A 13,265-nucleotide genomic window follows, 5' to 3' on the forward strand; every position below is an offset into this window, starting at 1 on the left:
CAATAACTCTGTTCAAAAGATAAGAGCAAGAAATAATAAATATATATTTGTGTTAGCCATAATAAGCCCTTTTCATTGCTCCTAGAGTCCTTAAAGAAAACGTGAGATAAAAATAATCGTGTGTCGACGTTCGATTTAGAAAATGATATTTTATTGTAATGTATCGCGTAGACTAGTTTTGTAAAAGTTTTGTTAAAAATTCCCAAGAAAATGGCGTTGAAACATCAATATTTGAATTGAACTAGCTTGGTTGGAAGCATTGGCCATTGCACAAAATTTATACAAACTATATCGTTTTGTTTTGTTTTGTTTGGTAATAAAATTAGTCAGCATTTTTAATACAAAAAAAAATGTATTGAAAAAATGTAAAAGAAGGAAAAATAGAAGAGAATTTGAGGAGTGAGCTTCTACTTAGGTCACTCAGGAAGGAAATCCACTCAAATCAATTTTATACATAATAATGAAGTTAACAATTTGATTACCACCGATAACAATTCATTCAAATACAGAGTCAGAGCCAGACTAAAATGTAGGTACGTATTTCGATCTTCGACATATTCAATTTCAATCGGAGGGAATAAAATAAGTAATTACTCTCCCAGAGAAAGATGATGTAAGTTCAAAAACAAATTGTGACACCATAGAATCTAGTGTTCTTCTAGCTTATTTTTTAGCAACCATATTTTGATTTTTGTCTCAAAATATTTTATTGTAAACTAGCGATCTGGTACAGTTTAGACCAGTACAGACGTTTTGTACTCAATGACTTTGTATGTCTCATGTGACAACACAAATGGCATTTAAATTAATTGAGTTAACAGAGTATTCCAAATAACCAGGAGTATTCCAAATTAGCATCGTTTCCTGAACTCCATTAAACAGACTACCCCAATTCAAAAATTAAATTTTTTTGATGTGGTTAAGACGGCTCTGTTCTACTAAGAAGTGGAGTGAGACACTAAATAGTAAGTGTACTAAGTGTAGTATTAGTGGATATGGACAGTGAATGTGGATAGAAGGATACTAGGATAGTATTCATAGTGAGAGCAAGGCAAGTAGAATTAGATAGTTGACATCGACATCGACATCGACGTCGATTCGATACTTACGATGTAATAATGTTCGTCAACGTAGACGTAGACGATTCGATGTGATGTTAGTGTTGGGTGGTTTGCTCTCCCTCGCCTCTTTTACTGACGATCTTGATCGGTATCCACTTTTATTATCATCGATACACCCATTTTGTATGTGCTCAAATTTGTTGCTGTTGGTTTACGAGGTCACTACAACGCGCATTCTTTTCTTTTAATAAATCGAGGTATATTGTCATATTTTTCAACAATCATAATTTTCCTTTCACAAATTTTCTTCAGTCACAATGAATCTGTAACAAAAAAATATCAATTAGTAAATTTTTAATATTATATCCTCATTTTGACAATTCTTATCAAATTCTTATCATGACAAACTTTTTAAAGCCTTTTTCTATAAATCAGAGTTCTTGGATAGTTTGAAAATATATCAAAATTTCATATAAAATCTTTCAAGATTTTCTTTGTCTCTACCTGGTGTCTTGGTGTCCTGTGACCGTGAACACGGCCTAAATGAATGTATTTTTTGAAACGGTAAACAAGAGAACTGTTATTTCGTATCATTTAAAACTCTATACATACGTATACGTTCAAATAGAAAAACTAAAAGAAATGACAACTTCAATAAAATGTTTTCAAGTTTTTTCGGTATGTGCAACATTTATAATTTATTGCTCGAAAACAAATCGGCCTACATTTACTTCGCATAAAACTTTCTTTATATTGTTTTTTTGTTCGCCAATAAAATAATCTTTCGTTGAAAATGCCATTGATATCGAGCAAACATATCTTTTTTCTCAAACCAAAAAGAAAACTTTCCATCAAATTTGCATGTGTTAAATCTTTAAACGTATTTTTACGTTATTTCATTGTTTTTCTCTATTTTCTTGACACAACAAAAAATTATCTAAAATTGTAAATCAAAATTACAATAAATGGTCGCCATAGCCATCCACCATTTCATTTATATCAGATAAGATTCAACTCGGATGGATAAATTTCGAAAATTATGAATAATACCGTATGTCGCATTCAAGATGAAGACATCTTTATATTATCGTGATTTAGAGGAATATTGATTGGATTTTACACATCATAGCAGGTGATGGGTCATATTTTTTACCGAAACTTTAATCTAAACTTACAAGAAATTGACAAATAGGGCCGATTCTTAATATTTTACCTAGCGTTGACAAAAATTGGATTTTTAAATTTTTCATTATTTTGATCTACACTCAACACATCTGTGCTTAAGTAGTGCTTTATTGTATGAATTTGATTTTGATGAATGTATTTTTTATTAATTGATTATAATAAGAGTAGAATAATTATCTCGTAAAGTAGGCCTCAGATCCAAATTCGGTAAAGAACATTTCCGTCTTTTTTTTCTCAGCGTATTTAGGAAGCAGAAGTTCTGCAGTCAATAATAGAACACCCCGTATAAGAGTTAATAATAGATAGAATGGCTCGTATTAACGGTAACATGCAGTTTGTACTTGTACTTGTATTTGTATTTGTATTTGTATATTGACACAGAAAGCAACATGTTACAAATAAAAATTGTATTGTGTTTATTTATTTGAGAATAATTTCAAACATTTCTAAACATGAACTGAACTGCGGTGTGACGTGGTGTGGAGCGCTCTATTTAAGGCCTTTTATTATTCCATGTTCATTTTTTATCGTGATCGTACACTATACCAATATCAATACCTATACCATAGACTATATAAATATAGACCATAATTTAGTGAAGGCACGAATGTTGTATTTTATACATTCCCAATGAATTGCTAATTAATTAATTCTTCATTTGCGTAAAAGATTCCGTCATATATGTTCATTCAAGTCTGTTTTGATGCTCATTTACGAACTCAACCTCAGTTTTTACAGACAGGACGACAGACGAACAATCGAAATTGGACAAATTGGGTGATTTTGTGAACATCTATTCCAAAATTTCGTTGGTAATACCAACATTTTTAAACTTTAGTTGCAAACTTTGAACTAAACTTAGTATACCTTGATATACTTCATATATACATGGTATATAAATTATAATTAAAGCTTTAGGTATAAACATTTCGAATATTAGAAGCTATTTAAATAAATAAAAATCTATCATTTCTGTATCAAAGACATTCGCATTGTTTTCTTGCGAATGTTAAAAACACGCGAATGCGAATATTCGTGGCATTACTAGATCACATAGACCATACACAGGACACAGAAAACAGAAAACAGGAGGAATGAGTCGTGAAGGTCTATCGATTTAATGTACCTATGTGTATATATATATATATATGTATATACAACTGTTGTGAAAAATATTTCAATTAAAACTTAATTAAAATTGTATTCGTAATAAATTGTTGAAATTGTGTGCTTTTTTATCGTCATGTGATTCGTACAGTTTTTTTCGTTTTGCAATCTTTTATTTTCAAAATCATAAAACTACTATTTTTAATGATTTCACTATTGCATTCTTTTAAAATTGTTAAAATTTAAATTTTAAGATATATATATATATATATTGTTTACCGAATTATAGTCAATATTTCCATTTTTATTTGTATGCGAGTAGGGAAATGGAAATAAAATAAAAATATAAGAGAATTGTCGATGAAAACTTATCGGTACTTCTTGTTTTAATTAAATATAAATAAGCCCAATCATCTTTCCAAATATTAGTTTATTTGATTGAACAAAAATTAAAATACAGATAAAGCGAGTGACAAAAAGAGGATTGTTTATTTGTCAGACAGAAATAAAATGTAAACAGTCATAGAAATGAATTATAAGGGAAAGTAAATACAATTGAGATTATTTTGAAAATTAATAACAAAAAAGTATCCATAACACTGAATGACTGAATCAACTTACAAAAACAACTGAATATTTTATAGTGAATTAAAGGCTACCATACACGGTTCAACAGTTCTTGTTTGTGCAATATTATGTTCGAAAAAACATTCGAGACTTCAGTGCTCTCGCAAATTGTTTGACGGTATATGACTGAAGTAACTTACGATTTAATATAAGTAGCCCAAAAAAAAAGGATACGATAGGAATATAGTTCCCTCCAGGTGTCCCACGACACCTCTCTTTTTGATCGTGTAGAGAGCCTTTACTCCGAATAATAACAATAATAATATGATAATATGTGTATGTCTTCAGTCTCCATGTAGATCTAGTAGAAGTCGAATATATTGTCTAGAAGGGTAAGTGTACAGCTAATGTAGGTAGGTACAGTTTACAGTACGTTCAAGTACGTCTGAACTGTGTAAACTGTAAGTGTTGTCAGTCAAGCCCATATTTAAGAAGTACGTTTGGAAACGTTTGGTAAAATGGTAACGTAACGTAACGTAACGTTACAGTTTCATGAAATATATATGATGGTGATGGCAAAGTAATTCAATAAATTTTAATAAGTTAGCTGTGCTCTGTTTCTTACTCAATTGGTTTTGTTATGAATTCCTGTGTAAGTATATTCTACAACTTTTATCATGCTATTACACCATCCTTCACCTCCACCTCCACTCACACCTCCACTCCTTTTATCTCCGTTTATATATTAACTCTTTGTTTTTTCATTTACTACAAATGCTTACAAAATTATCACCACATAAATTTTGAAATTACCAAAAGCATATCAAGTTATCAAAATCAAATCCTTAATATCATATCTACGTCAGTTTCTCTAATTACCAGTACCTTGAATTTCAAACACCTAGTACCTAATACCTAGTACCTAGATACTATCTGCATAAATTAACTAATCGTGATTATTGATTATTGAAGTTATTCATTTTTAGGTACGTTAGGAAAAATGATGGGAGTCAATTTTGATGATGTAATGCGAAAATTACATGTTGAAGCTAGTTACAATTGTTTAACACCAGCAAGTTAGCCTTTAAACGAAATACCACATACAATTAATATTAATAGACCAGGATAAACAGATGACAGATTAAGTTTCAAAGGCGACGCTAAGATTAAAATCAACCGTGAGCGGAAAATTAAAAAATATTGCTTCTGACTTTACAGTTGCATAGAATGCATAAGACTTATCAAAAACTTCCGAAAACCTTCCAAGTATATTAGGCATCCGCTGAGTTATTTGGCAAATTCTTGCAGCTAGAAGTAAATTCGTACTTTTGTTTGGAAATAGTATTATTTATAACAAATTTTCAGAATATGTTCGAATTTCAAAAGTAAAAAAATAGTAGTGACTCATAACGTGAACAGTGAACAGTAAACAGTGAACAATGAAGAGTGAAGATTGAAGAGGAGAGAGTAGTTTTTGAATATGGTGTATAAAAACCACATATCAAATATAACTGTTTTAGATGTATCACAATAAATTAATAATATAAATGTATTTGAGTAAATGTTTGGAAGGAGATCCAAGTCAGGCAAGGACCAAACACACGAGTTTCAATTTAGTTTGAGTTTCAGTTTGAGTTTGAGGAGTGTGTGTGTGTGTGTGTGTGTGTGTGTGTGTATGCTAACACACGCTACTTCAAGGGATCAGTGTGCTGGCACATACTACAGTGTGTTTTAGTACTGTATGTTCTTATGTAAATTACACAAAAATATTTTAAGAAAAAGTTAAAACGTGCGCATCTCATAAGCATTTTGGACTGGACCAGCGCATCTCAAAAGCACATTTGGTTTCGTTACATCTCAGATAAGCAGAGTTAAATTAGAAAGATTTTCTGACTAAAAGTGACTCAACACAGTATTGTGTGTGTAAACCACTTCGCTACACTTCGCTGCATAGCTCATTTCGCTACAAGTTGAATATTGACAATATTGTAGTAAAAGAACGTTCTTAAAGATTGGCTTAGCACCTCTGGAACATGCTGTTCATTCTACTAATACTAATACTATCAATATTCAAGTCTAGCTGGCTGGTTGTTGGTATCACTCCTTTTATTTCAAGAGTTAGTTTTGTGGGTGTATAAGATACAACAGATACAGATACAGATACACCAACTCAGTTCAGTATTCAGTTCCTATATATTTATTTGAATGTGTAACCAATTTCAAACAACTGTGCAGTTTGAACACAATATTCATTTCAAAGTTTATTTACTTGCTGTAGTACTCTGCTACTTAGTACGGTCGCCACGCCACTCCAGGACCAACAAGCTATCTATATACCTCTGTATCAACCTCAAGTACCACAATCAGCGCATCAAATAAATGCGGAGTCCTTCGCTCTAAAGACGTGTAAACAGACTTTGAAAATTATTTGAAAAACAATTATCCAAAAATAATGGAGCTTGACAAATTCGGAAATATTTCTTTGGAAATACACAAGAATCTCACTAATCCAGCACTATTAGAAAGCAGGCGGTGCCGGATTATTTTAATGTTCAAATTAGTGCAAAGCAGGCCGTATGATAACGTTTCAGTATATACAAGGTCCATTTCGTTTTCTGTTTTCTATCCATGATCAATTTCGTTTATGTTTATTTTTATTTTGACCGCCGCGGCCGTACTATGCTGTAATACTAGCAGATATAGCACAAAATTCATCTATTTTGTCTTTGTTGTGATTCGAACGTTTTGTCTCATACTCTTACAAAGTAAAGTGTTGGTTGGGGTTTGACTGACATCCACAATCCACATTCGCATTCACATTCACATACAAAATAAAATAGTTTGAGGGTACAGTTTAAGGCCCAGCTGCTATTACACATATGTATTTATTAAATAGTTTGAACATAACGGAAAACCCTACTAAACCACCATCCACCATTCAACATTCAACATCCAACTTACGTTACTACTAAAACATTAAGAACATTACGTCACTAGTCACTATCACTACTATCAGTCAGTCAACTTTCTATTTAACAAAACTATAAACTTCTTATTTAAATATCATTTACTTTGCTTTTCTTCATTTTATTATTATACAATGTATTGTATTGTAAGCCAACCGAACCGTTAGAAATAGAACAAAAGTTTACATGTAAAAAATATTCCTTATAAAATAATAAACAACTTTTGTTTGAAACATTTTTATGTTAACATCACTGTTTACCTGCGAGGACGCAAATAAGATTAGAACAATATATAGTATGTATTATGCGTAATCAACACTGTTTATACGTGGTATTTCAACAATTAACTCTTGTTGTTTTTCATTAGTTTTAATCCGCCCGCTACTTTCAAAAACTACAAAAATCCAATTATTTGAAGTAATTTTACTGTTTTATTTGCGTGGCCGGACAGTGGCTTAAAGCGTTACCTTCGTAAAATGGAGTGAGTGTATAAACAAAATAATATAAAAGTAAAATTAGTAATGAATTTAGATTTAAGAAAAATATTTATATATAAATATATATAAATAAATATTTTTTTAGTGCAATAAAAAATAATTGAGGCAAAATAAATATTTTAATAAGGTAGGTATTTGATAGCTACTGCCACTGCTACTGTTACTAGTGTTTATACTAGTGTTAGTAGTCATATGAAAATTTATATAAAACTTGAACACACGAGTACATCAAAATCGTATTTGAATCAAGTATATTGGTGGTTAATGTCTGCGAACTTAGTGCATCGTAAATTCTTCAAATCAACCAAAAATTCTTCCCTAATTAAATGAACTCAATGAAGTTACATACAAATTTAAACATTTCAAATTCAATTTTGACCGAGTGTACAAGACACGATATTTTGACATAAACAAAATTGAAGGGTGACTCCGCGCTCCAAACTCGACCTTTTCTGAAGTGCTTTGTGTTAAATCTGTCTGTGAGCTCATAACTTCTAAACGCATGATCCGATTTTGATTTAATTTTGTGTTTGTTTGAAAAGTAATTTGATCGAGTTTTCTTAGCTGTGATTCAAGAATCACTTTTTTCGCCGTTTTAAAAAAACTTGCACACTCCTCCTAATTTATATGTGCAGATAATCTTTAAGAAGTGCATATTGGGTTTTCCATCGTTTTGTTAAATCAAAAGATAATGTATTTTGAAATGTTTTTTCTTAGTATCTTGATGAGATGCTAACTTCACAGACATGTATATTGTATATATTCTATACTACGGTATACTACGCCGCGCTGTATGTATATATGTAGTCTAAGATACCTAAGGCTTCTTGTTCGTAGCCATAACTCGTCTTATTTGGCAGTAAGTTCACTTCAATATTATATTCATTCGATATAGGATAAGTTATATCGCATCTGTATTATACATTGCATATACATATACATATGACAATATAGATACCTACATATAATATATACTCAAATGTCAGCACTGCTCTAAGAACTTGAACCGGTAAACGAACGTTATACGGTATTCGGTGTTCGGTATACGGTACACAGTACACAGTACACAGTATACGTTTACGGTTACGGTATGCTAATATTATGATAAATCATTCCTTAGAGACAGTTTTATGAACGTATAGTATTGTTTGATACGATTTACCAAACAAAAAATATAATATTCCTATTATTTATACACCCAGAAACTACTAGATTTATGCCAAACACTATCAAATATGTCATACTTTGTTTTCGACAAACGTCGACGTCGACGTCGACATTCTAATTACGTTTCTCATCAACTCTATAGTTTTTTATAAACCACGCTTGTTTTATGGACCTTAAGATCTATTATGTGTCCTTTTTACTAATTCTATGTTAAAATCCTATTCAAGCCGCAAAAAATATTAATTAGAACAGACAACATTCATAATTGTTTATATACTCGATATAATTACAAACTTGTTAAAAAAATTCGCTCCAATTTCTTTTATGTGTGTCATTAAGTTGTATTTTTTAAACTCAACTATCTGCAACCAAAACTCTACTAGATTCCACTTTGATTTATAAAATCAATGCATTTGGTAAGTCTAATAGAAAATGTAATATTTCACTTTTAATTTACTTAATTGACATTTTCCATTTTCATTATAAATGGATAATTTTTTTTGTATAAAAATATTATTTTAGGTATTGTAAATAACATTTGGTTTAGTTTTATTTTGTATGTTTGCTAAAAAATTGAATTTTATTTTTATTACAGATGATTTGAATCATTTTTGATTTTTGCTCCGTTGCTGTAATATTTTTGTTTATTTTCTTAATACATGGTTTTCAGGTGAATCTACAATGCCCTCGATTCAAGTTGCATCTGTTTTTAAAGTGCATAACATCAAAAATATTGCACACTTTTATGATTCCGGGGTATAATTAGAATTAGATCTCTTAATTTTCTGGTTTATCTTTCGATTTCCCAGAACTTTGAGATGGATTTAGCAACTCAAACAGAATCCTGAAAATGAACAATAAGATAATTTTCGTTCGCACAACATCATTCTAATCACAGTCAGATTTTCAGATTTTCTTTTTCACAGAAGATTTTGTATATTTTTTGTGTGAAAAGTTTTAGTGATGTTGATCCATTTCAAGAATATGTGTTAGAAATAAACTTTAATCAGATGAATTCCATAAATACTTTTGTAAAAAGTTCTTTTGTTTGAAAAGCCAACTCATCCACCCTCGACTACAACACTAAAAAAGCACTTCACTCACCATCATAGTCCGGGAGCTCAAACCAATTTTTTAGAATGATAAGTATTAAGTAAATATTTCGTTAGTGGCTTCGTTTCGACGATATGTTCAAAGATTCTGTGTCATGCAGCTCCGAAACTTTTTAATCGCATGTTCAAGCTTCATTATTTGTTACTCTAATAGAAAGATAATTGAATAATTAGTACAAAAATCCTTTTCTTCGACACTTAATAAACTGGAATATTAATTGTACGACAACTTTGAAAAGTTAAAGTTAAAGTTGGAAATATGTCCGATTAAAAAATTTTTGAATCTTGTTAAAGAAAACATATCAGTTATAAGTATTTTCGTAAATAAGAACTCCGAAAAAAATCGTTTGATTTCCCGGACTATCAGTGAATATACGAATACTGAATGTTATGTAATGTATGCGTTCATACAAGTGCTCATTCTCGTTCTCGTTGCGATGGCTTTTGCTGCTTACACCATTTTATATTAAGAATGATATGGGTGAGCTTGAATAACACATTGGCCATCGACTCACTATGACTATACAGTCAAAATCATTTTAAGCGACATTTTAACGACATTGCTCCCCATCCACATCCAAAAATATGGACTTATAGTCCAATGGCCAAAATACCTTTTTAGCCTCCCCCCCCCCATTCAAAAAATCATATCATATTATATGAAAAGTATACAAATTTCTACTACGTGATTAATTTCGATTTGAATTTTAACATCTAGCTATAACCAATTTGTCGTTTTAAGACATATCTTTGCAAGTGATTTTGACTGTAGATGTAGTGTGATGAATGATACGGCTAGCGCTCGACTGGGATAGGGGGTGTCTTCCTGTAATACATTTTATCATTTTATTATATTTCAAGAAAATGTTGACCATGTTTTTCAATGGACCAACATTAATGTATGTATGTTTTCTGTCTTTTACCTTTCACGATGCAGATGCGGTCTTATGTATTATTACTCTAGCAAATTTTTTTCTGTCCTACCCCTATCTTCCTTATTCATTTATCAAATTCCATGATACATCCCTAATTATCAAATTTATTATGCCTAATTTGACGAAAAATATACTCACAATTTAAAAATGTATCGCTTAGGAAAAAACACGTTAGACAAATAATTTGAAAGAAAATTTATCATAAATTTAAGATTCGTAAAAAAAATATAACTAAGAATAGATCAGGAGATGAAATCACACAAAAATGTCTTCCTTGTTTTGAGAACCCACGGGAACATATACTTGGACTCTTGACTTGAAGTATTCCTCTCCTATGTGTTGAACATCCGACAAGAGTATTATAATTACTGCTGCGCTAATTATTTAAAAATAATTACTTTGTTTTAATATTTATGAAAGCGAGATATATTCATTGGTATTATAGTACAGAATGTTAAGCGCAAAATACCCCAATATTCAAAAATGTGTAGATGTATGATGAAACCGCGAAAACAAAAGAAAAATGAGAATTTACAGACTGTAACGGTTAATAGACACAATACTGCTTACACTTGGTGTATTTCCGTTGTTTTTGCGTTTTCATGTTTTCTTCATGCATCTCCGAGATTTATAAATATCGAAACAATTTTTTCGCAATAAAACGGTTTCAAACGAACTTTCGTCGAGTTTTACTTTTGCTAAGCTAGTTCTCGTCGTTTTTTTTCCGCTGCAACCTCCCATTTTTTCATACTTTCCGATTATAAAAAAATTACTTTCTGTACTCATATTTTTTCCAAAGTATTTTTTTTTTTAAATTACTATTTTGCGGGCAGGTTTTTTCGTAATATGTAAATTCGCAGCTTGTACTATTATGCGAAAGGTATGATACGAGTAGGCTACATCATCTAATACGGTGATGGTACCCCCTCGCACATCCCAACCTCAACAAGATAGTGGTGTGGTACCAACATAAAAATAAAAAAAATTTAATTATAAATATTGTTGAGGGAGGATTTTAAATACGGATCATTCATTTTCTTAAAATAACACTTCTTTGAGTTTTCCTCTTTAATTATCATCCAACAATTTTCTATCCACAAACACATCAAATACTAATAAAGACCACACCACATAATAACCCACACCTAGACCAAATCGTCCCACCCAGCTACCCTCAGCCTCCAGCCTCACCTTCACATCCATATCTTAATACAGTTTAAAATTTATATTTGAGGAGAATTGTGTCTCCTTGTTCATCTCTCTCTCACTTATACAAAGTGTCTTTTTTTCCATCAAAGTACTGTTTCTATGTTTTTTGGGGTCGATCCGATTCTTTGACTTGTCAACAATAATCTATTTTTTGGAGCTTTTAACGAGGGAAATATGTTTGAGACAAAGTTGGATTGGGCTTGGTTGGTTTGGGTTGGGTGTGATTATTAACTGTTAGAAGTTTAAAAAATAAAAAAATCAGTTTGATTTGATTCGAAAATACAAAATGATCTTTTAAAATTTTCATTTTTACGATTAATAATAAAACTATAAAAAAAAAAACAATTGTTAGACTTCCACTCACAGTTTTCTTTCAAATAGAAAATATAGAAAAGGGTTTTCAGTTAACAATGATAGAAGTTGAAACGTAAATTGAATCACAATCAATTTTTGTGGCAAAGCAATGCTGGTATGTGAAAAATATCCCTTTTCGATTACTGTATCGCATAGATTCAGTTCGATATCATTGATGGCATTGTTTGTGCAAAGTTTTAACGATATTCATCATTTACTGAATCAGTTGATTTTGATTCTAGTAGAATTTGACCTCTTTAACCCTCTTAATATTATCCAATGGGTTTAGAAATTAAAATCAATGAAGCTACTTACAAATTTTCAACTCACCATTTTTTATAGTTTTTAAGAAAAGCGAAACTAAATTTTTGCCTTTATTTCCACCATGATGGGAAAACAGAGTTATTATTAAACAAAATTTTAATTTTTTAAAAAGAAACATCTTTTACATTTAACTTTTATTCTATCTCTTATGGTTTGCAAGATGGGTCCTTCGGATTCAAGACCAAATGGACTTTTTATGTCCTGAGCACGATATAAACAAATATAAAGCTATCAATTTGAATGACAAACCCTTTCTTTATATGATGTATAAGAATGTATGTATGTATCTACCGATATTATATATGTTTTTATTCGAAAATAAACATTTCAAATTCGAAATTAATGAAAAAATAACTAAGAATGACGTAGATACGCTTTTCTTTTACAAATGTACGTTTATTAAAAAAAAAAAGGTAAGATATTTTCTATACAAATAATAGTTTTTCATATACAGCCGTATAAAACATTTTCTTGCCGTATTGATTTTCGTAATAAACATTCAAAAATAAAAACATACCGCTGTATAGTCGGTATTTCGGTTGAAGGTAGGTGAGTTGATATCTACGACACAATTTTATGTGCTTTTTATAGCATCAGACAAGACAAGTCAGACACTCAGACAGCAGCGAACACATATAACGAACTGAAAATGTCACAATGATAACGAAAAGTCAAGAAATTGTTATTTACAATCATAAGCAGTGTAAGCAAAAATACTTACACTGTGTGTATGAGCTATGAGCTATGAGCTATGAGCTATGAGTTACGAGCAATGGGTAAA

At 30.7% G+C, this 13,265-nt stretch overlaps 1 protein-coding gene across 3 annotated transcripts in view; it reads right to left on the reverse strand.

The window, feature by feature from the left end:
- Positions 1-13,265, reverse strand: part of LOC123302082 (kin of IRRE-like protein 3) — a 363,766-nt gene that overhangs the window by 260,176 nt on the left and 90,325 nt on the right. For all 3 annotated transcript variants that reach the window (XM_044884866.1, XM_044884867.1, XM_044884865.1), the window contains exon 2: positions 1,110-1,384. The gene's annotated coding sequence lies outside the window, so the exon portion shown is untranslated. The remainder of the gene's footprint in view (positions 1-1,109; positions 1,385-13,265) is intronic.

The sequence above is a fragment of the Chrysoperla carnea genome, chromosome X (genome assembly GCF_905475395.1).
Source record: "Chrysoperla carnea chromosome X, inChrCarn1.1, whole genome shotgun sequence".
Taxonomy (NCBI): domain Eukaryota; kingdom Metazoa; phylum Arthropoda; class Insecta; order Neuroptera; family Chrysopidae; genus Chrysoperla; species Chrysoperla carnea.